At 37.1% G+C, this 12,707-nt stretch overlaps 1 protein-coding gene across 5 annotated transcripts in view; it reads right to left on the bottom strand.

Moving 5' to 3' along the window:
• The window catches only part of GRIN2D (glutamate ionotropic receptor NMDA type subunit 2D), a 1,339,090-nt gene that overhangs the window by 1,112,955 nt on the left and 213,428 nt on the right, over positions 1 to 12,707 (bottom strand). For all 5 annotated transcript variants that reach the window (XM_063942779.1, XM_063942780.1, XM_063942778.1 and 2 more), the window contains exon 2: positions 9,237 to 9,303. The gene's annotated coding sequence lies outside the window, so the exon portion shown is untranslated. The remainder of the gene's footprint in view (positions 1 to 9,236; positions 9,304 to 12,707) is intronic.

The raw sequence follows: 12,707 nt of genomic DNA, 5'->3' as shown, positions 1-12,707 counted from the left end.
TGCCTAAGGGTGACACTTGTTTTGGGGCAGCACTTGATGCTTGTGTTGGTACTGTCAGCCCAAAAAGTACAAGCAAATGCAAAATATTTCCACTGTACTGTACCATATGTCATCTTGAATGGAGTGTAAATGGGTTGGACAAGCACATACTGCCCCTGTAAACTGTTGTATTTAGTAAATATATATGCAGTATATATTAATTTAAAAAAGAAAATCATAGTGGCTTTTTTAATTATTCTATTAAATTGGCTATCATCAAATAAGGTCTTATAATTATGCAAGGGGGGGGGCAGCTGTTATTGTTGTGCCTAGGGGCGCTCTCATCGATAAATCCGTCCCTGGCCTCAGTTTGTATAGTTTTTTTTACTTAATGTATGCAGTTGTTAATTTTCTTGCTCCTATATGTATGTGCATGATGTAATTGATATCTTCAATGCTTACTGTACAGTGATGCAGAATATATGGCACCATGTAAATAAATATTGTTGATGTTGGCATTAATGACCATATTACTATCACTGGATACAGTTCTAGCTACATTACTATTATTAGCTACATTGTGACCCATAAACAACAATTGTACACAAAGATAGTTCCTCATATACTAGGTCTCATTATGCCATACCATGCAAGATTCCCTGCGCTACTGAGATGCACCAAGAGGAGTGATGCACCATATTTTTCTTAAAATGTTGCATCTTAATCTCATCAGATGCAGCAAACATTGTACTAGAGACACTGGGCTAACCAAACAGGGATTGGTTTTACACACATACAAAGTCATAGATGAAGCACAATGGAACTTGGTGTAAGGAAAAGTCGCAGCTGCTCACATTCAAGCCCTTTTTACACAGATTCAAACTCAGTCGCACACAGATGTACAAATGTTGCACACACCACTGATAAGATTATACTGTACGCTAGCAAAGCAGTTCTGTCACTCCCAATTGTTTTGTTAATGAGAAAAAGATGCACATTTTCACTGAAAAAGACAATGTGACCTGGTCACATGGGACCTGGTGCGCTGAAGGAGGCTAATTGGTTCAACTGAAGCAACAGTAAAAAAAGATACATCTGTACTGGTGTACTTAGGTATCACTACTGTTATACAGTAATATGTGCTTTCACTTCTGATGTAATGCATGGGACAGTGTCGATATATTATAATGTAGGTTACAATGTGAGAAGCACTGTTGATATCACACATAGGGGTCTATTCATGAAGCAGTGAAAAGGTTGAAAAGTAAGCCAGTGCAGAAGTTGGCCATGGCAACCAATCAGCATTAAAGTAACATTTACAATTTGCATACCATACAGTTGTACAGAGCAGCTGATTGGTTGCCATGGGCACCTTCTCCACAGGCTCACTTCTCCACTCTTTTCACCTCTTCATGAATAGACCCACTATTGTCTATCGTCACTAGGGGGTCTATTGATAAAGCAGTGGAAATTGTGTGGAGAAGTGAGCCAGTGGAGAAGTTGCCAATGGTAACCAATCAGCTGCTCTGTTTAATTTTAAAGTATGCAAATTATAAATGTTACGTCAATGCTGATTGGTTGCCATGGGCAACTTCTCCACTGACTTACTTCTCCACACTTTTCAATGCTTCATGCATAGACCATTAGTCATAGGTAGGATATTGAGCTTCTTAATTTTGGATGTCAAAGATCATTTGCTCTCCATACTGGTTGAATATATATTTGCAATATAGATCACAAGCTGCCATTTTTTCATTAAAATGTACAATGCAGATTTGAATAGACCTAAGGTCAACCCCAACCACACATTTAAACCATTTTATTAAATAAGAGATTTCATTTTTCTTGACTGTCTACACGTTATTGTTATTATTATTATTATTATTATTATTATTATTATTATAGGCCATTCACCGATTGTTTTTTTTCTTACGTAGGTCCAGCATAATAATTATTTTTGTTATCTTTGTATTTAATCTTCATGAATATCCCATCAAAAATGCGTAGATAAATGGTAAGAGAGCATTACTGTACATGGAGCTGTTGAATGGGTTAAGTAAGACAGGAGTATGAAATGAACATTGAAAATGGACATCTGTTTAACATGCAAAGGGTGTAGGCAGCTTACTGCGACTAAGCAAGGAATTAGATTTCATGTACTCAATCAGCACTACCACTGTAAAACAAGAATGTGACGAGCCAGCTCCCTTCAGCCACAATGTTAGACTTTGCATTTTTTACATTCACAGTTGCATTTAGACTAAGCGTGATATATAGAGCAATAGAGGAGAACAAAATACAGGTGAATGCCAGTTTTTGAAACTCTCTTGAATACTGTAAAAAGTCTCAAAAATTGGAATTGTTATAAAAAGAAATTCCACCTTTGAAATTAAACTACAGAGATCTTAAGATGCATTTCTATCAAAAATACAGATGTGTCCTTGTACAACATTTCTGCAGTCGTGCCAAACAGCACCTCTCTGCGCACCAGGTCCCGTTCGACTCTGCTAGCATTGTGTGTCTTTTTTGTGTGTGAACATTGAGAAAAGACAACATAGACCACCAAATAGACTTCATCCTAAGTAAAGGTTCAGGATATCCATGCTATAGTCAAAAGGTGAAGGGAACTCCTGAATATCATGATTTTGTCCCCATTTCTATGTCATAATGACCAAGGGGGAGATTTATCAACCCTTCTAAAGAGGATAAGTGGAGGTGCTGCCCATTGCAAGCAATCGGATTGTAGCCATCATTTTTTTTTGTATATTCTATAAAATGATAGCTACAACCGTATTGGTTGCTATGGGCAACACTTCTATTTTTCATCTTTAAAAGGTTTGAAAAATCTACCCCATGGTAGCAAAGATGTTACTATGAGTAACAGAAACCTTAATGTAGAAGCTACTCTAACACAGTAAATTTAGATTTAGATTGGATGGACCTAGCTTTCTTGACCATACACAATGAAGAACTTTATATTTATGGGTTTGGAGAGGATACTCACCTTGGTTCATTGGGGGCCAAGCACTGTACATGATATAGATGGAGCCACGCTCATCTGAGGTGGCTCCATCGCAAATGAGCATCCATCCCCCTAGTCACGCTGATAGTGCACAGAGATGCACCCATTCAGAGCATCTCTGTCCGGGCACGTGGATGGAGACACCCTCCATCTGGAGATGCGTCTCCATCACGGGTGCACGTGCCCAGGTGGACAGGGGCATGTCTAGTCACAGACGGAGCCACGAATAGCATGGCTCCATCTGTAGCATATTGGATGCACTACAGTCACAATAGTTAGACATTCAGGGGCTGATATTGAACTTATACCAGTTTGCAGAACGTATCTTGCATGCTTTCACATTACACATGCTCCAGAACTTAGTGCACAAAAGTGTGGGTAACACAGACTCACATGCATTTCAGTCACATCTATACCAACAATTAAAGAGACATAACTGGGTCACTTAGGGAGAGTTTAGGGAGGGAATCTTCAAACAAATGCTGGCTATGCAGTGCTGAGCTCAGCTGAAAATAAGCCTGGCGTATCTTTTGCACCCTGTATAGGGTACTTGAAAATAAGCACTGATGATGATGATAAGTAGTAGCAAACCAGATATAGACATACAGTAGGGGATGGGTATACCATAACATAGGATTATAGTTCCCTGACGGATCATCATCTGAGTAACATCAGATAACATTTTGATCCGGAGCTTTCGAGTGCAAGAAGACCTCTACACCTGATATACTGACCATGACAATTCAATCTGCACTCTACAGTGGTCATTATTTTTTGGGCTTCACAAAAAATACTCATAAAATGGTAGATGAGGTTCTGCATTGTAGAATTCTCATCTGATGAGGATGTAATCTGTATTATGGCCTCAGGTGACCAGGCTTTTCATTTTATACTGGTCACCAGATGGGGCTCTGCATTATACAATGGTAAGAAGATGAATCGGCTCTTCATTTAATACTGAAATGGGACTCTTCAGTGTGTAATGGTCTTCAAATGATGTGTGTTTCCATTGTATACTGGCTCTATATTACACTAATGATTAGGCTCTGTGTCACAGTGAATGGTATACGAATCACTATCATGATGTTTCAAGTTAGAATTTGTAATAAATTTAGTCAACTGTTAAACCGTTCCAACAACAATGGTTGCCCAATGAATCAATTAATAAACAATTAGATTGACAAGTATATTAAAGATACATGTTTTGGATGGCTTATTCCAAATCAATAATGAAACATAAATGTAAAACACTTATACCTATGTAAGAAATCAAATGTTATTTTAAAAACAATACAAAAAGCACTCTCTCTACAGGAGTACAGAAATATTTAAAAAAAACTTAAGGGGTTAAATAAATTCAAATATAAGAAAGAACAGAAGATAAGAAAGAACAGAAAAATAAAATTTCCCTCTCTCGGCTGTCAGCTGTATTCCCTTTTTATTATTGAAAATTTATATTTTCTTTTAAACTTTTATAAATAAAACTTTTATTGGTATTATAAAATAGCCTCTATGGATTTTCCTACATTATGAGGAATGTTATACCGTAATATTTTTTGACCATGGAAATTTAATATCGGGACCAATACCTACTGAGCCTCTTTTTTGCATATCACTCAATCCAATTTAAACTTCTGCTGGTTACTTGGAATTCATAGATATGTATTCAAACATTTTTGTTGCAGTCGTGCCAAACAGCCCCTCACGGTACACCAGGTCCAGTGAAACTCTACTAGCGTTGGGCATATTTTTTTTCTATGTTTTGGTGAAAATGCATCTAAGTTGAAATATGATGCGAACAGGATGCACCGGTCAAATGTGCTGATTAATTTTATATGCAACACCTGTATATCTGTGTGCGACTGAGGGGCAGATTTATTAAGCTCGGTTAAGTGATAAATTAGAAGGTGATAAAGGGCCAGCCAGTGAGCTCCTAACTGTCATTTTTCAAACCCAGCCTGTGATATGGCAGGTAGGATCTGATTGGCTGGTCCTTTATCACCTTCAACTTTATCACTTCACCAAGCTTAATAAATCTGCCCCTGAGACACTGAATATGTATACAGTATGATACTACATACTATGATGCATCGACTGCGTCTTTTTTCCATGACAAGATCCATTGTGCTACGTACACAGACTCAGTTGCACACAGACATACAAGTGTCATATACTGTATTAAATTAATTAGCAACTAAGACGCATTTTTTTACACACAAAAAAAGATGCCTGACCCTAGCAGAGTTGCAGGGGACCGACCTGGAGGCTCACTCGCACCAAGCATCTCACGCTGAATGGCTTATTGAGGCTATAGATTTTCCAGTAATTTTGTAATCATATAAAGCCAACAGACCACGGGCTTAGATAAAATGAATGTCTAATGCTTATACACAATGAATGAAAGGTATGTAATGCACTACAAGATACAGTATAACGTGCCTTCAATATTTTTAATGTTAGAAATAGTGAGCATCCTTTTTTTCACATTGCCTCGTCCATGTTTGGACATTTATTATTGAGTATTCTCAAATGATAGCAAATATTGAAGGACAGTGGTGAAATACTGGCCATTGCGGTAATTTCTACAAGACCATGTGAACACAAAGTTACAGCAGTACACCAATTTTCACTTCATGCAGTGTATACAATTATATTGTTTCTTTTTGTATATTTGGAGATGTCATTCCCAAACACCACAGAAATAGTTCACCTGACAAAAACTGGATAGCATCAGATACCTTTTCTAAAAATTTTCCATTTGAGCTTTTTAGGAGCTAGTTGGTTGAGCTCCCTTTTCCCAGCTGCATATCTACAGGTCCAGTGCCGTCCTATCTAATGCAAGTCAATAGCTGCACAAACCTGCGGTATTATACATATCTAGACGCAATGGAGTTTGAAATCTAAACCATACAGATTTTGTATAAATAGATGGAAACAACCTGGTAAATGACCAGCAGGAACAGCTTGTGCATTAGTTAGGCAAATAACATCCCAGAATTTCCAGTGTCATGTGTAAAAATATTGGACTGCCTTGGTTGCCTATAATTGTGTCTAAGATAGGTGAAAATTGAGACCTTAGGGGTCTATTTACTAAGCCTTGGATAGAGATAAAGTCACTGGATATAAAGCACAAGCCAATCACCTCCTAACTGCCATGTTACAGGCTGTGTTTGAAAAATGACAGGAGCCGATTGGCTGGTACTTTCTCTCCAGTGACTTTATCTCCATCCAAAGCTTAGTAAATAGACCCCTTAGTGACTTTGAAAAAGGGCAAATGTTGTGGCAGATTTGTCTGGAACATCAGGTTCATGAGCAACAGTATTTAAGGGGAGGTGACCATGACATGTCAAGTGAAAAACAGTAAAGTGTTTATATAAATGTAGGACAAAATAGGCAAGCAACTAAAGATCATTTGATTGCAAATAACAACATGTGTCATGGGCCATTATTTTACTAAAAAATTATCTGACTAAATGGAAATGCATATATATGAGTATAGAGATGCAAAGAGATCTGGCAATTGGATAATGAGCAGTGAGGTAATTGTGAAATGGTCAAATAAAAACACTGTCTCTTCTATGTTCTCACTGAATGTATGATTATGCATGTAGTGCCAAAAACTAAAGAACTCTACATTCCTAACTGGTTATTATCAACAGTGATGTATTTTGGTTTTTCGATAATGTTGTGGTAGCACATTTTCTTGCACAAATTGGGTGCAGTAAATATCTTAGAAGACTAGAGGGTCTATTCTTGAAGCAGTGAAAGTGTGGAGAAGTGAGCCAGTGGAGAAGTTGTCCTTGGCATCCAATCAGATTTACGTTACATTCATAATTTATATACTATAAAATTATAAAGAGCAGCTGATTGATTGCTATGGGCAACTTCTCCACTGGCTCACTTCTCCACTCTTTTCACTGCTTCATGAATAGACCCCTACATCTATTGCTATCTATTGCTATTGAGTGATAATTATCTTTAATTAGAGGAAGGGCATCTTCCAGTATAGCAGTGCTTCTATTGGCAGACCAAGTGTGATGACTCAGTGGTTTGAGAGGGATGACACCTTATTCCTATGTTATCCATATGTCATGGTCTTCTCAGTTGCCAACTCAGTATTTCTGGGATATTTTTGAATGACACTTGAAGCCGTGTTTTTTTTTTCATTAGCCAGTTGTTAGTTCAGTGACTCCCTTGTGACAGAATAGTGATAAATACATCCTTAACAGTTTCAGACATTGGTGGATCCAATACCATCGTGCATACAGGCCATACTGGCTGCACATGGTCACCAAACATCCTATTTAGTTTTTTTTTCTTTTGCCCACTACCTGTATATAATATTAGAACAGATGAAACTTAAGCAATGAAAAAACTCATCTGCCTCCTTGGTATTACACTTGAGAAGAATTTTCCTAATGCTTAATACAAATATGTGCCTGACCACTCTGGCTAAAGTTTTAATAGCTAGAACTTGGCTTGCGTTGGAACTCCCTTCCTTACGTATATGGCAGGCTCTAGGTAATGACACTGCAAACCATAAAAGGTACTTATTCATCTCAAGAAGTGCTTCTCATAAGTATCATAATATTTGGTATCACTGGTGTCTGTCTCAATATAGCCTCTGACAGGATGGGGAGGATAGTGGTGTTTATTGAGTATGCTGTTTCTTTATTTATTGTTCATATTCTGTTATCTTGAGCACCACGGAATGGTTGATCTGTTTATACATTCAGATGTTTCCTAGAAAATACTGTAACGTAGCATTTCGTATGCAGATAGAGACGCAGTCACACACAGAAAATAGGCATGCCGCATAGCATTTTAATAAACCTGCTTGTGCGTCTTATTCGCATTGCGATGCAAATAAAATGCATTTTTGGAAACAAAAGACGCCGGAGTTGCAAGGGACTAGTCAGCTTACTCACACCAGGCATCTCCCGTTACGTTGTGTATTGAGGTAAGATGTATGAGGACACATCTGTAGCAAAGATTCTTATTTGAATAAAAATATATAGCAGGTTGTATTTCACAGTATTTGATGCTAATTCAAGCGTTTACTGTACCATTCAGCTATAAAACAATATTTTCTAAGACCAAAATAATTCAGAGAATTCTGCCAAGAAAATAAAGTCAAACATGATTAAATTTTAAATTGAATCTGTTCTGCTGTCATTTCAAAGCATTCTTTTTCGGATTACTCTAAATGCACATTTTTGAAGAGTACATCTACCTCCTGACTATCAACTGCAGTGCAAATAAAAATGCTATGCTAGCAAAAAAACTACCAATAGATTATAAAAGCACACATTCTGGTTCACAATTAACCAGCACAAATACAATTGGGTTGAACTTAATGCACCTTGTTTTTGTTCAACGTTACTATCTTATTAACCACAGTATGAAAAGGATTTTTGTATATGAGGTCTAAAGTGATATTAACACGTCCAATCCATATTCATGTGTCCTACTAGGCAACTTCTAAAATTAGGTGTGCAAAAGATCATTTTGAAAATTATAATTTTTGGTCCTCATAACACAATTATTTTTTATTTCCCTGCTGTCACAGCCATTCAATTTAATTAGATGTTAATTAAATTTCATTATTAACATTAAATATCCATATAACTGCACAGTGTAACATAATCAGTTAATTATTATTTGCACAAATGAACAGAAATTTTGCCCTTTCTAAACTGATGAGATATCAGCACTTAAATATCTTTTTATTTCATTATAATATGAATTGCATAAAACACAAGTTTAACAGGAATAAAAAGTTTGTATTATAACTACGTAGCTTCATTTTACTTTTCTGAAACAGATTATTACTTTTTCAGCTGGGAATATGAAAAATAATAAAATACATTATTCTAATTAATATTCCGTGACTAATTATAGGGATGTAGAACGGGTGATCTATAAATGTCTATACATGCTTTATTCTACGTATGTCCTACAGAGGTCAGATTGCTGACAACAAATCTCAGTAATGATATGCAGTGAGCTCACGGTAAACATTAAATTTTTTAGGGTTCTTATCCATTTTAAACAAGATGTTTCCCTTGAGTATTCTCTTGCTGATCTGTGAAGCGTTGTATAACTAAGCCTAGGATAAGTAAGTACAAAAACAGACAAAAATATACAAAGACTTTGCCATGTGCAATACCTGACCAATTAATTACACAATTTAACATTATTTAAAAGTATATATCTGTAAAATGTTCCCACTTACCCGTTTTCTTTCCCTTCCTCTCCAAATTGTTTTGTTTGACTTGTTTGTGGAAAGTAACGTCTGTGTACTGCAGAAAAAGAAAGAAAAAAACACAATAGAAGAATTGAGATAACACATTTTGTCATGGTTTTTAATTATTTGTTGAACTATGTCATTCTTGAGAGTTATTCCCACTCAGTATCCTTTACCAACTTCACACTAAATACTTGATCCAAGCTCTAGTGTGTATGTGTGGGTCTTCAAAAACATGGCGCTCGCCATGTTCCCGGAGACAAATCTGTACTGCGTATGTGTGAATCATGAAAAAAATGGCCATCGTGCTATTTTTCGAGTTTTTTTTCTGCAGAAGCAGCACCGACGGGGTGCTCCAGAGAGGCAAGTGATTCAACATGGGTACATGGTGTGCATTGTAAGCCCCTTGGACACACTGCACCATTATAGAAATACCTAATGTATGCTCAGGGCCCTAAACAGTTCATACTTTCAGGTCCCCTCACAGAATCACAAGTGAAATAATTAGCTCCACCTGTGGATCTTTTTAAATGTGTGAGTAATAAATACACCTTTGCGCCTCCTACGTGACCTGGAGAAAGTTAACTTGTTGGGATCCTTGTTGTTTTTGCTATATTAAAACTTGATTTATGCTGAGCAGATAACAAATATGTAGATACAATTTTGTGCTAAAACTATGGGTTTTCATCAATTACCCCAGGAAAATAGAATACTTCAACAGCATGTGCATCAATTAGCACTTATTTGGTGTACATACACAGTAAGTCAAATCACACAGTGACGAATAAGGAGAATAGAGTCCACACCCTCAGGAGAAATATTTTGAGAAACAATCTAATAGATGACTCACTAACTAGATGACTCACACATTCTACTTTCCAGAAAAGTCTACTTTCTGTATTAAAGGAATGATACTCATTTAATTAATAGTCCACAATTCACATTCCTTGTAAAACCATTTGATGCAGCTCATATGCAAACAAAGAAAAATAGAAATAGTGCGTATGCAAAAGAACCATCTAACACTGAGCAGAGTAAAACAGCTACAAAAATATTGCATTGTTTGTAAACTTTGGGTGAAATTCAATTGTTTGAAAAGTCGGTTGGGTGTTTGTTTTTTTCCTATCTAATAGACAGGAAAAAACAGACACCCAACTGACTTTTCAAGCAATTGAATTCCCCCCTATGTGTCATTTATATATGTGGTGATATTTATGGTGCAAATGTAAAAGGAGCTGTAATGCACAGCAAGCTATTAGAAATCTATCTGTTAACTACACAAAAATTGTGGAATAAAATCCACTAGTTTATTAGTTCACTAGAAGCACTTCATGACTGAATATTGATAAGTGATTCGTTTTTAGTTCATTATTGTTATTATTTTTGTCTTCCAATAAACTTAGCACCACCCTTTTGGTTTTTTTATTTTCTAATTTATATCCTTGGTTGTTGTTTTACTGGGTAGGGGAGGGTACAAGGTTCACAGCGCCTACAATCTAGGCCCTAGGACTGTCCCCAGGTTTACCTCTGGTGAACCCCCTTTACTTGGAAGACAGCAGATACCTTGGGTGAAGGGACCTCCATTTAGAGAGTCATCCAGAATAGTCTATATTTATTATTTTGCGACCCTACAACCTGTCATCCAGCGGTAAGAGCAGGTTAGCAGGTGTTGCAGCTTGTAGATAATTAGCGTGAAGTTATGAATTTGAATATGGGTTGGGTAGATCCCAGTGTGCCTTGGCGGATCCGTATTATGGCCTAAATACTCTAATGTATCAATCAGGATTGCAGGTATGAAACCTGGAATGTTTCAATTTCTTGGAACACCTTGTCTCTGAAGACACACTCAAGCAAAAACAATACAAATCAACAGCTTATGATTTCCTTTGTTGACATTACTCTATCAGTATTTAAAAAATGAAGAGCTCTGAAATGTATTTCTTCATATTATTCTTTTTCCCCTCTCTCATCCTACCATTAACAAGGGCTAAAGGACCCAGTTTAGCTAAGACACTGCAATGCTTATAGTTTCTTTGGTTAATAATTATTTATAAATATAAAAAAATATACTACCTCATTTCTTTAATTTCATTTGACTGCATATTCAAAGACAATAAAGACAGTTATGGATACAGGAACAGATGATAAAGATCACTATGGATTTAGGAGTCAAATAGAAGGCACTGATGAGTACTTTGCTTTTTAATTCTCACTTCAATATGTGGCACTACTAGTTCCAATTGGCCCTGGTTGCCAGGGAATGCTGGCATTTGTAGTACTACTAAGCAGGTAATGGCTGCCATGGTTCACAGGAATCAAAATACTTTTTATTTTTTAGTACTTATTACACCAATCTTTAATTTGCACCAAGTAGGTTAGGATAAGCCCAGTGCTATCAGTAAGGGGTGGAGTTTAAAAATGTTATTTTTAATTTAGCTCAGTGCTGACAAGGTTCCACTTAGTCCACACTATTAAATGTTAAAATTGGACCATCCCAGCAGGACATAAACTGGTGCAGGTTGCCACTTTTGCTTAAAGATCCAACATTGATTGTCCACCATATAGATGTAACTAGCACAGATCAAACATTGATTGTCCACCACATAGCTGTAACTAGTACAGGTCCAACATTGATTGTCCACCATATAGCTGTAACTAGTACAGATCCAACATTGATTGTCCATCATCTAGCGGTAACCAGTACAGATCCAACAATGATTGTCCACCATATAGCTGTTACCAGTACAGATCCAATATTGATTGTCCACCATATAGCTGTAACTAGTACAGATCCAACATTGATTGTCCATCATATAGCTGTAACCAGTATAGATCCAACAATGATTGTCCGCCATATAGCTTTAACCAGTACAGGTCCAACATTGATTGTCCACCATATAGTTGTTACCAGTACAGTAAAAAAAACACAACTCGGACTCAAACACACTCTCTAACTACCGTCCCATTTCTCAGCTACCCAGTCCCTCCAAGCTACTTGAGAGACTTGCCTACACTCGCCTTACACACTTTCTTAACTCCCACAACTTACTGGACCCACTTCAGTCAGGCTTTCGTGCCCAACACTCCACGGAGACGGCACTGACCAAAGTAGTGAATGATCTGGTCACTGCTAGATCAAAAGGCCATTACACACTACTTATTCTTCTAGATCTCTCTGCTGCTTTTGACACTGTTGACCACTCTCTTCTCATACAAACACTAGAGTCCCTAGGTCTTCAGGACACAGCCCTTACTTGGTTCTCATCCTACCTATCTAATCGATCTTTCAGGGTTCACTTCTCTGATTCTACCTCCTCTTCTCTACCTCTATCAGTTGGAGTACCGCAAGGCTCAGTCTTATGTCCTCTGCTTTTCTCAATCTTACCTCCTCTCTTGGTAAACTAATCAGCTCCTTCGGATTTCAGTATCATTTGTAAGCTGATGATACTTAAATCTACC

This window comes from Pseudophryne corroboree, chromosome 10, assembly GCF_028390025.1.
Source record: "Pseudophryne corroboree isolate aPseCor3 chromosome 10, aPseCor3.hap2, whole genome shotgun sequence".
NCBI lineage: Eukaryota > Metazoa > Chordata > Amphibia > Anura > Myobatrachidae > Pseudophryne > Pseudophryne corroboree.
Note: the sequence above shows the minus strand (reverse complement) of the source record. Positions and strands in the feature narration are given on the sequence as shown.